At 51.5% G+C, this 15,061-nt stretch overlaps 1 protein-coding gene across 4 annotated transcripts in view; it reads right to left on the reverse strand.

The window, feature by feature from the left end:
- Window positions 1–15,061, reverse strand: part of SPATA13 (spermatogenesis associated 13) — a 217,370-nt gene that overhangs the window by 113,919 nt on the left and 88,390 nt on the right. For 2 of the 4 annotated variants that reach the window (XM_082859451.1, XM_082859453.1), the window contains exon 1: window positions 5,559–5,703. The exons of 1 other annotated variant lie outside the window; for it this stretch is intronic. The gene's annotated coding sequence lies outside the window, so the exon portion shown is untranslated. Of the gene's footprint in view, window positions 1–5,554; window positions 5,704–15,061 lie in introns of those variants that run through there. One more of the 4 variants, XM_082859455.1, reaches the window with a different exon arrangement.

A 15,061-nucleotide genomic window follows, 5' to 3' on the forward strand; every position in this document is an offset into this window, starting at 1 on the left:
GGAGACCCACTGTGCTGGGCTACTTCACTTCCTAAGTCTCAGAACAAGACGGAGTCACCAGGAGATCCCCAAACCGACAGGCCCTCGACATCCAACAAGTGTTCACAGAACGAGCGACACAGCTCTGCCTTCTCCCCCACCACCACAGAACCAACAGAGCCTCCCCTCCCCCATCAAACAGAAGAGCCAGGCCTTACCCGCTCCTGAGCACTTTGCAAGTGGGGACTCATCTCATCCGCACCACAGCCTGCGACCGTGGTTCCCAACTTTACTGCCCCTGGGAAATTCCAATGCCAAGGTCACACCCACAACCGATTACAATTTGGGGATGGGAACAGGCATCAACCTTTCTTAAAGACCCCCCAGGTAATTCCAATGTCCAGCAAAGTTTGAAACACTCAGTGAAGAGATGGGTACCATTATGTACATTGTTCAGATAAGGCAACTGAGGCAGAGAGGTCAATGCCTCCCCCAGGTCACACAGCAGGCAAGCAGCAGGGTTAGGACCTGAACCCAGTTTACCTCACGACCGCCAAACACTAAGAAATCATGTTATAGAAATAATATAAATTACTAGTATGTGATGCAATGAAGCAGGGTGGGCAAGAGAAACTGTGAGGGTGTACACGGTGGAGGAGAACGAGAAGGTTGGACAGCTGATGGCTCGAGGGAGGTCTGACACGTCCAACCAGGCAGGAACACAGTCACTTTGAAGGATGACCAGGTAGCAATGAAGAGCAGCTGTTTTTAGGGTGTCTGAAAAGCATACGTTCTAAAGCCCTAGTTCTCAAACTTCAGCGTGTGTGAAAATCACCTGCAAGGCTGTTAAAATACAGACGCGCTCCCCAGAAACTCTAATTCGGCGGGTCCGGGAGAGAGCCCTAGAATTTGCTTTTCTAACAAACTCTCAGCTGATGCAGGTGCAGAACCACTGCTCTGGGCAAATGGTTAACAGTCATGAATGATGGGCAGAATTGTCTGAGGGTCCCTCATCTCCGAGCTGGGGTCCGTGTCCCCACCTCTGCTTGTTCTGTCCCCAGAGGCTACAATACCTCCCTCTGTCAGCCCCCTCCCCAACCTGCACCCTCCTATTCAGCCCTGGCTGTGGTTAGCTCCTCCTCCAGGAAGGCTTCCTGGATCCTCGGCCTCCCATGGGCTCCCCTAACGCCCTCCCCATAAACTGATCCCTCACCTGCTACAGGTCTTTCCTTTCACATGCCTACCACTCCCACCGGAAAGAGTGTGAGCCTCCACGAGGGCAAGGGCTGGTTCCATCCCCAGCATCCAGCACATAACAGGGAAAGGGGGAAGGGAGCAAACTTTCTGAAGCTGTTTTTCCTTTCAGCCGCAGAGTCCCAACATCCGAACTGGGCAAGTTTCAATGCCCACATGGTTTAAGTGGTTTTAGGACTCGGGCCTCCTCTCTCTTTATACAGCACACGTGGTGGGGACGTAGTAGGGCCTGACCTCGTTTAACGTGGCTGTAATTTTAACACTCCTCCACAAGACTGCTCACTGCTTCTATTATGGAGAACACTAATTGCCAGGAAAGCCTGTGATCAAAGTTCCGATACCAGGAACACGTCTCCTCCCTGGCCTCCTGCACCCTCTGCTCTAAGACAACAAACACAGGGCCTCAGCGCCCCGCACCTGCCAGAGATGGCGGGCAAGGATCCCAGATTCCTGCAGGCCGCATCTCGCCCGCCCACACCTTCCAGTCTAGCCCTTTCAGACCTGAGTTCTGTTTTTCTCTAAGGACAGCCTGCCAGGCTTAGGGAACAAACTCTGTAACGGTGCTAATGGGAGAGGGAAAAAGCTGCCCCTCCCTCTCCCAGATTAGCAGGCAGGGTCCTCTTAGAGATCCCCAGTCCCATGGCTGAACCCCGAGAGAGAACTGGGGGTCCAGCTCAGCTCTGACCAGAGCAAAAGATGTCCTGAGTCAGGCACACGGTCCTTGAAATGACAACGCTAAGCTTGCATTGCTTCCACGGTGACAAACAGCAGTCCTGTGTCACGGAACAGGCGGAGGTTATTTCTGGCCAAGAAATCAGGTCCTTCAAGGTCCTGGTTAGGTAACACTTGAAGATCACGAGCACAGGAGGGGGCATTACCTGTGGCCACAAATGTTGACATCCCGACCACAGCAAATGGCCACAACCATGTATGAGAAACAAGGACCATCTCTGGCCACTTGGGGCTTTGCCGTCCGCAGTCAGAAAGCGCCCCTGGCCCCGAAGGGAGACTGCGGAGGGCTGGTCCGGGATGCCCGCAAGGCCCCATGTGCCCCTCATTTTCCCTCCTCTAGTTCGTAAAAGGCTCTGGGAAGCTGCTGTGGAGGGTTATGAGCTTCAGAGCAGACAGACGCTGGACGTGCGTGTGGATCTCCTGGGCCTGGCAGCATCGCATTCAAATCTCAGCCTTGACTCTTCCTACGGGGCTGTGGCCAGGACATTCGACTCCTTCCCCTGTGCGAGGGGAGCGGTAAACCTAACCTGCCCTGCAGTTACACCGATGATCCATCCGCACCACAGAACACAGAGAGCGAATGTCTCGTCGTTTCTCCCAAGGACGCACTGAGCCACCCATCTGCTTCTGGAGCATCAGAGGGAAGCTAATTACATGCAACAAACACCTCAGGGCATTCGGGCTGGATTCTGTCAAGAAAGGCAGTTATGCAACGGCTTGAGCAATCCTGGGCGAGCAGCGCCCTCCAGGTTCCCCGAGGGCTCCTGGAGAAAGAGATGAACCAGACAGCAGGGAGCAGAGCTGGGAATGGGGGGGCTTGGCTGGGAGCCCGAGGCCAGGGGTAGATGGGGGCAGGGCATGGCAGAGCCAACACAGAGACAGCATCTAACTGGACAGGCTCCCCCTTCACCCCTGTTTTATCTGAGACGCAGAGATGAAGGAAATCACATGAGCGCTTTGTACTAAGGCCTTTCTCTCTGCAAATGAAAATACAACCCATCGTTCCACTTACTGATTTTCAAATTGCCATGGATTGTATGATTTGCCTCTAGAAAGCAATGTATGTTTGGCGCTCCTGCCTGATGTTCTGGAAACTTCTAAAAACATCTGAATTTATACTTCTGCAATTTTATGATCCCGTTTATGCCATTACGTATCTCGAAAGCAAACATTTTTTAAATGTTTAGTTTTCAGACCAAAAAAAAAGAACCCACTGACAATTTCCATTCCAAATGAATCCTCCCAATGCCTCTTAGCTCAGGAAGGAAAGGGTTCATTTACTGCTTTGCACAGCAAGCCCAGAGGTCACCCCACCAAGCTGCCGGGCCATGCATGGAGAGTCCTGAACCAGAGGTCGGCAGGTCAGGGATCTACTGTCCCGCTGCCTGCCCTGGACATATCATTTTATTTCTCTGGGCCACAGTTTCCTCGTCTGTGGAATGTAAGGCCCCTTCCAGCCATCGAAGTATAAAACTTTCCCAACACTCTGCTTCAGCAACTGCCTAAGAACAAACACTTGCCTCCAACTTTCAGGAAGATGAAGGAGATATAGGAGCAAGGCTTTAAATTATATAGTGAAACAGAAATAAGCGAGACTCACCACATCACAGGGCTCTCAAGGACCCTAAAGATCTGGCCAGCTAAAGTGAAACTGACCTCTCATTGCAGGGGAGGAGCCAGCTGGCAACGGTCTTTGCAAGAAGCTTTCTTCCAGCCTTCCTGTAGCCAAGGGGGCCAGGTGGTCTCTTCAGGAAAGTGAGCTGGAAGCCAGCCCAGGCAGTGTCCCCAGTCTTTCTGAGGGACAGGAGGCATTAGGTTTTCCCCACACGCTGCTCTACAGTATAGATATTATGCCCTCAACAGCAGTAAACTGCAGACCAAGTAAAACACGCATATAATGACCTCATTTCCAAGGCCGAATCCCAGCCCACGTATGAGTTCCAAAGTCAGCATGGCCTGGGAGCACAGCCGCCTGGCAAGAAGAGGGGCTCTCCCACCACACAGCCACGAGAAACTGGGCCTGGTACTTAAAGTTCTCTGAGCCTCCCCTTTCTCATCTGTAAAATGGGGCTAGGAATGCATCGACATTACAGGGAAGCGAGGCGGATTCATGCGTTATTACTGCACGCACGTCCCTCGGAAGACTGCTCGGCTCCTACTAAGTGTTTGACAACTGCTACCTAATATTCACATTAACATCAATATCAACATAGTCGGAGAACTTGTCTACATACGATACTACTTCTTCAGTAAGAACACACACAGAACCAGGAGCAGATGGGAAGGTCCTGACGTCCACAGAGGTCCTGGGGAAGCTGGTTGCCTACTTGTAACACTTTCAGACCTTCTGAAATAAAGACGTCTGCCGGGTAATGGAGGACCGACTGGAAGGGAAGAAAGGGAACCGAGGAGTGGTGATGCAGCAGCAAAATCAACAACCAGAGGAACCGAAACAAGGTGTGCTCTGGAGGCGGGACAAGCACAGGGAGAAGTAGGTAAAAGGCAAGACAGCCCACAGCACGGGAGCACAGGCAGAAAGGCAGCCAGCCAGCCTGGGTGGGAGGAAGGGGGAAAACCTGGGGACCAAAGGAGGGGTGTGAAAATTAGAATTCTGGGTAAGAAACAGTCACATAAAACTCTAAAGGATGGGGGGAGGGGGCAGAGGCCAAGGTTCAGCACAGGGAGGAAGCGTAATCACCAGGACCCCGAGGACACTGCGGTGAGGAAATCTGCAAGAAGGGGGCATAGAAAAGGAGCATTTGTTAGCAAAAATAAAATGGGTGAAACTTCTGTACCTGTTAGAGAAGAGCACAGTACTTGGGGACTTGGAGGGGTTAATAGGGTAGAAAACACCAGGCAACACGGAAAAAGAGGTGAGACGCAGGGAAAACCGTGGTAGGAGGGGCGGATGATGTATGAATTTAGATGGCCTTGGTAACAAGTGCTAAATAAACTCAAGTTATTCTTTTGTTTATCAACAAGACTGTCCAGTGCTGGGAAGCAAATGACGGAGAGAGTTCTGTTTGTATGGTTGGTTGGTTTGGCCTTTATTCCGCACCTGGAGGGAGGGGAGGTTTGCCGGGGCTCAGACTGCACAGCCGGATGGTGGCCTCCAGCCCAGGTCACCTGAGCTCCCCGGCCGTAGGCGCAGCTCTGGTCTGTGTCCCCCTGGGCTGGTGTGCCCAGTCCCTCACCTCGCCTAACGTAAGTGGAAGCAAACCAGCCCTGGAGCTCACTTCTCCAGTTCAGGGTCGCCGGACTCAGGGTCCCGCCTTTCTCGGGAGATGAGGCCCGGGGCACCCGGAGGGAAAATCGCTTTGGGAGAGATCTCCAGCGCATCCCCTGGGCGGCGCGGGCGCTCTGCGCCTTTGTCCCGCCCGCAGCCCGCGGCGGGCGCGGGTCAAGTCTGGGGATCCCCAGGCGCGCGGGACCGGGGGTCCCTCGCCCTCGGGCCGCCCAGCCCCGCAGCGAGCTCACCGAGCGAACTCGGTGTTGGGGCTGCGGGGCCGGCGTCAGGGTAACTCAGCTCCCGGGCTCGGGCTCCTCGCCAACACCCGGGCGCCCGCCCGGCGCCTCGGCGCAGCCTCACCTACCGCGGCCCCGCTCGAAGGAGCCTCCAAAGTCTGCCGATCCAAGACGTCCCAGCGACCCAGGGCTGGTCCTGGCGCCGCGGAGATCCGAGCACGCCGGGCTCTCGGAGGAGCCTCCGCTCGGGTGCGCGGACTCCGGGCGGGCGGCGGGCTGCGCTGCGGGGGAGGAGCGCGGCGCTGAAGCCAGCCCGCCGCTGCCGCCCGGCCCGGGCCACGCCCCCGCCGGCCCAGGCCACGCCCCAAACCCTGCACTTCTTCCACACACAACCCAGGCCTAGCCCAAGCCCCAGGCCACGCCCCCGGCTCAGCTACCTTTCCACCCCCCACCCCCACGCCGGACCATGCCACGCCCGGCCCCAGGCCACGCCCCTGCCCGGCTCTCCTTCCACGCCCCCCAGGCCACGCCACACCTGGCTCCAGGCCACCGCTCTGGCTAGGCTCTCCCTTCTTGCTTCAAGCCACGCCCCCAGCTCAGCCCCCAGACCACGCCCCTGGCTCGGCTCTTCTCCTCCCCGCCAGCCCCCTCCGTCCCCGGCCACCTTTCCAGCGGCCCTGCTGTCCCCACCATCCTCGCAGACATTCCCAACCCACCCTGCTCCACCACGAGGATATCCCCCCACCCACGCCCGCCCCGCTACACTTCCCCCGACCCTAACTCCTCGTCCACCCAGCTACACCCCCCAGCCGGGGTCTCCTCCATCCACCCCCAGCAACTCCCCCATGTCAGCACCCCCCAGCCCGGCCCCCTAAACCCGGCTCCCCTCCACCTCATCAACCCCCCAGCATCGGCCCTGGGCGGGAGGAGCAGTCGCGTCGCCCAGGCAACCGCTCCTCACTGCCCCCTCGCCCCACCTCTGCCAGGGAGGAGGTCACTCCAGGCCAAGGCGCCCTGGCTACACTTTTCCTGAAAAAGAAAACCCTAAGTAAGGGCTTCCCTGCTGGAGCAGTGGTGACGAATCCGCCTGCCAATGCAGGAGACACGGGTTCAAGCCCTGGTCCGGGAAGATCCCAAGTACCGCAGAGCAACTAAGCCCGTGCACCACAACTACTGAGCCTGCGCTCTAAAGCCCTCGAGCCACGACTGCTGAGCCTGCGTGCCACAACTACTGAAGCCCGCTCGCCTGGAGCCCATGATCCGCAACAAGGGAAGCCACCGCAATGAGAAGCCCGCGCACCGCAACCAAGAGTAGCCCCCGCTGGCCGCAACTAAAGCCTGCACGCAGCAATGAAGACCCAACGCAGCCAAAAATATAAATAAATGTATTAAAAACAACAACAACAAGGGCTTCCCTGGTGGTGCAGTGGTTGAGAGTCCGCCTGCCGATGCAGTGGACACGGGTTCGTGCCCCGGTCCGGGAGGGTCCCATGTGCCACGGAGCGGCTGGGCCCGTGGGCCGTGGCCGCTGAGCCTGCGCGTCCGGAGCCTGTGCTCCGCAGCGGGAGAGGCCACAACAGTGAGAGGCCCGCGTACCGCAAAAACAACAACAACAACAGAAAAAAAAAAACCCTAGGTGAGGACTTTTAAACCTACCCACTTCCCCAGGACCTAGAGCAGGTCTTCCGTGGACTGTCTGGGTGAACACACTCAGGACTCTCACCCTTCCCGGGTGGCTCATGGCGCAATCATTAATTCACAGGAAAACCGCAGAGACGAAGGTAACCCTTCTGCGCAAGGATCTGGGCCCTAAAAGTTCCATGATTGTTTCCTGATGTGCACCTAATGGAATTCATAAAATAAACACATTCCTTTAAAAACGGCTGTCTTTTAGATGATTCATCTGAGTGGTTCTGTGTTGCCAGCACTATAATTATACATGTTACTTTTATAATCAAAGAAGAACAGTAACCACTATGTAAAAACTAAAGAACATATACAAATATTAAATTACACAATGAAAAGTCAAAATTAATTCTATACATGCTTTTTTAAATAGCGGAAAACTATTCTGTGTGACACTCAAACGGTGGGTACATGTCGTTATGCGTTTGTCAAAACCCACAGAATATACAACACAAAGAGTGAAACTTGATGTGAAGTCATTTATCATAACGTATCAATATTGGCTCATCAATCGCAACCAATGTGCCACACTGATGTTAAGATGCCCGTAACAGGAGAAACTGGGGGGATGGGGGGGGGGTGTGGTACAGGGAGGAGTTGAGGGAATCCGTGGGAACTCTCCTTTCCTCCCAGTCTTCCTGTAAACCCAAAACTGCTCTAAAATAACAGCCCATTAATTAAAGCACACACACTGAAATACTAATGGTCATTATATCTGGGTGGTGGAAATATGGGCAAGTTTTTATTTTATTGTTTGGATCTTTATTTGAAACTCCCCCATATTTTTGACAGTGAATATATATTTTTAAAGCAGAAACACATAATATTGGGCTGGTCAAAAAGTTCATTCAGGTATTTCTGTAACATCTTACAGAAAAATCCAAACGAACTTTTTGGCCAACCTAAAATAAATAAGCAATGGAAAACTTTAGAGACATAGCATGAAAGGCTAATCTCAAATATTTCATTTTATTTCTACCTTCTATAACTTTAACGAAACCTGCATGAAGCTGTCACAAATGTTAAAAATGACGTCTATTTCAGTACTGTTTTAAAAAAAGAATATCGAGGGCTAAATTGATAGTTTTTAAATTAGCTCTTTGAAATTAGCACAAATCTGAGGAGAAATTTTTGATTATTCTTTTTTTAAAAATCTGTGTCTCAGAGGATCATTTCTGCCTGCCTGGAAACTGTTATTAATATTTACATGAACACTGGCTCTCAGGTAAACGGATTTCTCTAGAGCTGTAAAGACTCGGCCTGCTTCCCTGATAGCTGTGACCTGGGCTAGCCCTTTACCTTGCTGAGTGTCAGCTTCCCCTTCGGTGAAAAGGGAAACCTACCTCTCTGGATTGGTCGGAAAATATTAATACCAAACTTTAGCCCATATAAGACTCCTGGTATAATACATACAGGTGCTTAATAATTATTAGTTCCTGTCCTTTAAAAAATACAATTTTTGTTTTGTTTTGTTTTAGTGGGACTCTTGAGCTCCTGAGATAAAAAGATACTTCTGGTTTTAGATTATTAACTTATTGGACAAAGCAGGATCTGACATGGAGAGACTGGGTGCTCTACATCCAGAGCCAGCACTAGGTAACAGGCATGGAGGGAATAAATCACCAGACTTCTCTGGCTCTCACTTTCCTAATCTGCTAAATGAGTGATGCGGACCAGCCATCTCAAAGTTTCCTTCAGCCTCCATCATTCCATGGGGAATCCCACTGTGGCTTCTGTGTAAAAAGGCTCTAAGTCTCCTACAGTGACCTCTCTCTGCCCACACAACCAGCCATCACTCACAGGCCTGCAAACAAAGCTGACATCTGCATTCTACCTTCCCCACCAACGGGAACTTCCAAAGGTTTCTTTGGACTTTTTTCTCTTAGTGATCTGCTGGTACCCAACTCTGACCAGCAGCTTAAACTCTATAATTCTGTTAGAAGTCAGTGCAAAGCTCTCACCAAAGAGTCATTGTACACCGGTGCTGACAGAAACTACCAGCTCTCATCAAGTCGACGGTGCACTTTTTTTCACACAATAACATCTCTGAAATTATGTGTCCCTCTGTTAACACTTTCTGAGTACTTAACATTTTATGTCCTTTACATTCGTTCTCTACTTAAAGCCTCAAAGCAGCCCTTAGAGTACTATTATCTTTCATGTTTTATGGATGAAGAAAACAAAGTTCAGAGAAGTTGAAAGACTCATCTAAGGTCACACAGGACAAGGGAGGGAAGTGTATGGCCTGAATGATTATGTCCTCAAATCCATAGCCTAACAACCAATGAGATGGTTTTAGGAGGTGGGACTGTTAAGGCTTAGATGAGGTCATGAGGGTGGGGCTCCATGATGGGATTAGTGCCTTTATAAGAAGAGGAAGAGAGACCAGAGCCCTCTCTCTGTCTCTGTCTCTCTCTCCCTCTCCACACCATGAGAGGACACAGCAAGAAGGTGGCCGTCTGCAAGCCAGGAAGTGGGTCCTCACCATTCACCAAATCTGCTGGTGCCTTGATCTTGGACTCCAGAACTGTGAGAAATAATTCCTGCTGTTTAAGCCCTCCAGTCTGTGGTATTTTGTCCTGGCAGCCTGAGCTGACTCATGCAGTAAGGAAACTCCTTTCTCCGCGATTCAGATTTTTCTCTTTGAGGAGCTTCCACAGAGTAACACTTCTGGCCTCAGGCCCCACCCTCTGCACCAAAGAAGGAGTTACTGACTGGTGGGAGGAACCCACTGGTCCACCTACCTTGATAGAACAGACCTAATTTATTAGTAATTTAACAGTAATTCTTCGGAAGCATAGAGGAGTCACTCCTTTCTAACCTCTCCACCCAGATATCTGCAGGGAGCCATCTGCAGTCAGTGACTGTCACCTGGGGGGTAGAGGGCGGGTGTGGAACCAGTGGCTGAAGCTCTACAGCTGGCTGGGGGGCAGGGGGCACTCAGAGCATATTAGCAAGAACTCTTCTCAGACCTAAAGTCACATTCTCCAACTGACTCGACTGGCGATATCACTGACATTTTTATCTTCATCTGTCTCCAGTGCCTTGTTTCTTAATTGGTTGTAAAGGGGGGAGGGGGTCGAGGGGGATGGGCTGGCCCCTGCGGTGGAAGGTAAGACCCGAGAGCCCAGGTCTTCCACTCCAGCCCTGGGGCTCTGGGGAAATGATTTAACCTCCCAGGAGTCCGCCTCATCTGTGAAACCCTGGGGTGAAGATTAAGTGTGATAATGTCCCAGCTCAGAGCCTGGCACGTGGTTAAATCTCAGTAAACGGTGGCTGTTTTTATTGACTAGAATGGATAAGGAGCATCTGCTGTCTTCTACAGTTTATTAGAGAAGATACCTAAGTTTCCTAGAATGAAAGAATGATGTTTGGCCTTCATCAAATTATTTTGGCACAGAAGTATCTATTAGGGGAAAAGCAGGGGGGAGTTTTCCTTGCTCTTTGCCCAGGAATGGGGCACAGAGGCCGACAAAAGACGGGAGACGTGCCAGGAGCCCGCCCCAGCGTCTGTCTGCAGTGCCGTCCTCGTGTGCTCAGCAAAGGGATGCTCTCACACCTGGATTTGGAGGGAACCTGACGGGCAGGGCCGCCCTCAGAAAGAGCAGAAGGAACAGTAAAACAATGTTCCCAGCTCTTACCAGCTGCCCGGAATTTACACAAAGCCACTCGGAGAAGGAGGGGAGTCGCTATCTCTACAATGTCCTTATTCCAAGGTGGTTCTGACAGCTCGAAAGACCCTGTGAACCTGGGATTGGGAATGAACATTGACTACATGACTAGAATGGTTCTCCACAAACTTTCTCTTTGCCTGATCAAGCCACTCCTGAAATCCATCTTCTTTATTAAATCACCTTGACTGAGGCCCTTACCCATCAATCTTTGTTTTTCCCCTCTGACCCCTGCATGTGACACAGAATGCCCCTAACCCTCTCCCTGAGGTAATCTCTACCCGGTTGATGGAGCCCCTGCTTCAGGGGCAGGCAGGTCATCAGACTCCCCCTTCTTTCAGCTTTCACTAGCTGGGTGGCCTTGGACGAGCTCTTCTGAACCTTAGCTTCTTCACTTGTAACATAGAAGTAATAGCCCTGCCCTGCTGTTGCGGGGATGAAATGAGAGAATCTCCGTAGAGTCTAGCATCCCCTGACCTGCAGAGAGTGTGGAACATAAACCACCGCTCAGAGCACATCTGCAGGCAAACCCACATCTGCCTGGTGGCACCAGGGACTGTCAGGCTTACCTCCAGCCCACTTCCCCTCTGAAGCCTCCCTGGCTTCCTGGGTAGGGTTCATGACTTCATAGTCAGTGACACCCTGATATGTTCTCAGACACATGGCTGTCTTAGCGCTGACCAAAGAGATTATGAGCTCTTTAAGGGCAGTGAATATATACCTTTTAAATTAATAGACTATTTTTCAGAACAGTTTTTGGTTTACAGAAAAATGGATCAGAAAGTATAGACAGTATAGAGAACTATACTCAATATCTTGTAATAACCTATAATGGGAAGTAATCTTAAAAAGAATATATATATTATATTCAGTTATATATATGTTATATATATATAACTGAATCATTTTACTGTACACTTGAAACTAACACAACATTGTAAATCAACTATACTTCAATTAACAAAAGAAAGTATAGGGAGTCCCCACATAACCCCTTTACCCCCCAACAGTTTCCCTTATTACGAACATCTACATCAGTGTGGCACATCTGTTCCACTTGCTGAGCCAGTACTGATACATCCTTATTAACTAAAGCTCACTGTTTACACCGCGGTTCACTCTTCTTCATTTACAGTTCTCTGGGTTGTGCCAGACACGATGCCATGCATCCTCCACCACACTGTCACAGGACTGTTTCCCTGCCCTAGAAGTCCTCTGTGCTCCACCAGTTCACCCCTCCCTCCCCTCTGAGCCCTGGGACCCACAGAGGCTTCTTCCATCTCCATAGTTTTGCCTTTTCCAGAAGGTTGTACAGTTGGAGTTATATAGTGTGTGTATGTAGCCTTAGGCAGCATTAATTATTTTACTTGTTCTGTTTCTCTGGAATCCCGGGATGGAGGGCAAGTCTGGGAAGTGGTCAAGAAGGAGACCCTGCCTGAACAGTCCCCCCACCAGGAGTATCCATGTACCCATCGGCGCCTAACAGGATGGGATGCTGAAACATACCTCAGGCGATCACCTGCCCTCCATGGTTGGCAGGAGGTAAGCCCTGCAGTGCTGCCAGGCTGGGGCTGGGATGTGCCTGGGGTGGGCGTGGGGAGGGACGGGTTGTCCAGAGGCTGAACTGAAGCCATGATCTGAGGCTAAGGGGGAGAACGGAGGCCTTTCAGACCAGAGGCACTTCCTCCCCACAGCCAGTGCTTCTATGGACTCCGGGTTTTCTGACGTGGTCTGCTGAAATCTCAGCGTTAGCCGGCCACATGCTGCTTCAGGACCCACGCCAGGAGCTTTCCCCAGACCTTTGTGCCTGGAAACAGTCCTGCATTCTCCACTGGGCAACTCCTCGAGACTCAGTCCCCACGTCACAGGCAGGATTGAGTCCCTCGCATCTTTCCGCCCACAGGTCCTTTAGGGTCTTGCGCTTATCTACATCATCAGCCTGCGAGCTTCGTGGGTCCCTGGTGCCCAGTGTCATCTAGGATCGTATCCAGGATCTAGTAGGCATTCAACGACCATCTGTTGAATTAAATTGGGCTGGAAAAGATTGGATTGGATTGGAGAGAAGTTTAAGCACAATTTCCGTGGCTGACCTGAGATCCAACTCCAAGTTTTCAGCTTTGAATTCAGGACCCTTCCCTATACCTCAGCTGGCGACACGCTGGGGTCGGGGCACCTTTGGGGCGATCCTGAGTAGGTGACGGTGGAAAGTCATTAATAAGCATCGGAATCAACCAGACCATCAATTTCGAGTCTAACAGAAGCCCAGTTTGGACACAAAATTCTCTTTGACTGGAAAGGAAGATCCAGGATCAGAAGGCAGGCGAAACGTCAGAATGTTTCTCAAACTTGCGGCTGCAGCCACAGTAAGAAGCATATCTGACATCGTGACCCAGTGACACATGGGTGAACACAGACACAGGGAAAGGATATTTACCAGCGATGCTGACACTCCCCTCTTGCGATGCATCTGAGATTCTCCCCTTCTTAGATCGTTTTATTTGGTGCTGCAGGACCCACTCATGGGATGAATCCCACAGGCGGTAAAGCACTGCAGCGAAACGGGATGCGCTGGAAAGTGAGAACTACGGTGTGGTAATGGGGGGGGGGGCGGGGAGCAGATGTGAGCCTTCCCCTCTGCCCTTCTCTTCTTCCTGCTCCCTTTATGCCTCCTTCTCTCCCTCCTCTACAGCAAGATGGCTGGTTTCAGCAAGCCATCCTCTTATGCCCGCCTCCCAACAAACAGACGTTATTTCCCTTTGTCTGGAAAATTCTAGTTGTATCTTTAAGCTACTGGACATCTTATTTGACATTATATGTTCTACCTTATCATATATTTGAAAAACCAAAAAGCGGCTCTTTCTCTTCTGTTCTAATATTTCCATCAAATAGCCCAAGAACGGAGAGCTGGAGCTTTTGCAGGCTGAACGAGGCTGAGAACAAGACTGATACCATCTTTCCTCAGCCCTCAGGAGCACAAGGTTCCGCCTGAATCCTGGACTCCGGGGGGTGTCTGAGCCCCTTCCCTTCTCAGTCACAGGTAACTTTACCGAGTGGTTGAAGAGACCCTCCAAGTCCTCCTGCGTCTCTGCCGGTGGCCTGAGTCCACATTCCAGCGCACCAGTCACCCCGGTGGGCGGTCACAAACCTCCTCTGTGCGCTGAAAGCCTTTCTTTCCTGGTAGAAACACTCACGGAAACCACGGCTAAGAAACAGGCGGCTCTAACCAAAATGGACCGTAACTCTTGCCTCCTTCCTTCCCTTGAGCTGCCCACCGCGGCCTCCGCCAGCTCTCGGATTCTCTGCACACAGGCTCCTGCCGGACCAGAAGGCGTGTGGTTCCGGCTTCTGCTCATCCAATCTGCTTTGTCACTCAAGCCTTGTGAACAGTCATGGGCCCAAGACGACGGCTCCCAGGGCTTCTCCACTTTCTGACCAAGCTCCCTCTCGGGTTTCCAGCTTCTGCTCAGTCTTCTTTTTTTTTTTTTTTATTTATTTCATTTATTTATTTTTTACATCTTTATTGGAGTATAATTGCTTTACAATGGTGTGTTAGTTTCTGCTGTGTAACAGTGAATCAGTTATACACACACATATGTTCCCATATCTCTTCCCTCTTGCGTCTCCCTCCCTCCCACCCTCCCTATCCCACCCCTCTAGGTCGTCACAAAGCACTGAGCTGATCTCCCTGTGCTATGCGGCTGCTTCCCACTAGCTATCTGCCTTACGTTTGGTAGTGTATATATGTCCATGCCTCTCTCGCGCTTTGTCACAGCTTACCCTTCCCCCTCCCCATATCCTCAAGTCCATTCTCTAGTAGGTCTGTGTCTTTATTCCCGTCTTACCCCTAGGTTCTTCATCAAATGATGATGTCTTGAACTCCTGTGGTGTGTGGCCAAGGTGTCGGGATTTGGTGCCTCGGGTCAGGTGCTCCCCAGGGGCCCTGGGGGGCAGTTACTGAGGAAGACCCTGGGCTCGGTTAAGTTTGCAAGGTGGTCAGTGCACTGTTGAACCCCAGCTACTGTCATCCAACTCTACAGGCATCTCTGCTGTGAGGTGACGCATACATGTATTTCTGAATAAACAAACAAACACCCCTCTTGTTCTGTAAAACTGTGCACCAAGACAGCAGGGCTCATGCGAGGAGCAGGGCTGAGCAGACTACTCAGACCCTCACAGCTCTGGAACAGAGCCCTAGCAAAACAGCGATGATCCTAATGAAAAGTCTACACAGTGGGAAAGGCACCTTAGATTCCTAGTAAAGAAACGCAAAAGCA

Source organism: Leucopleurus acutus, assembly GCF_964270905.1.
Source record: "Leucopleurus acutus genome assembly, chromosome: 18".
Lineage (NCBI taxonomy): Eukaryota > Metazoa > Chordata > Mammalia > Artiodactyla > Delphinidae > Leucopleurus > Leucopleurus acutus.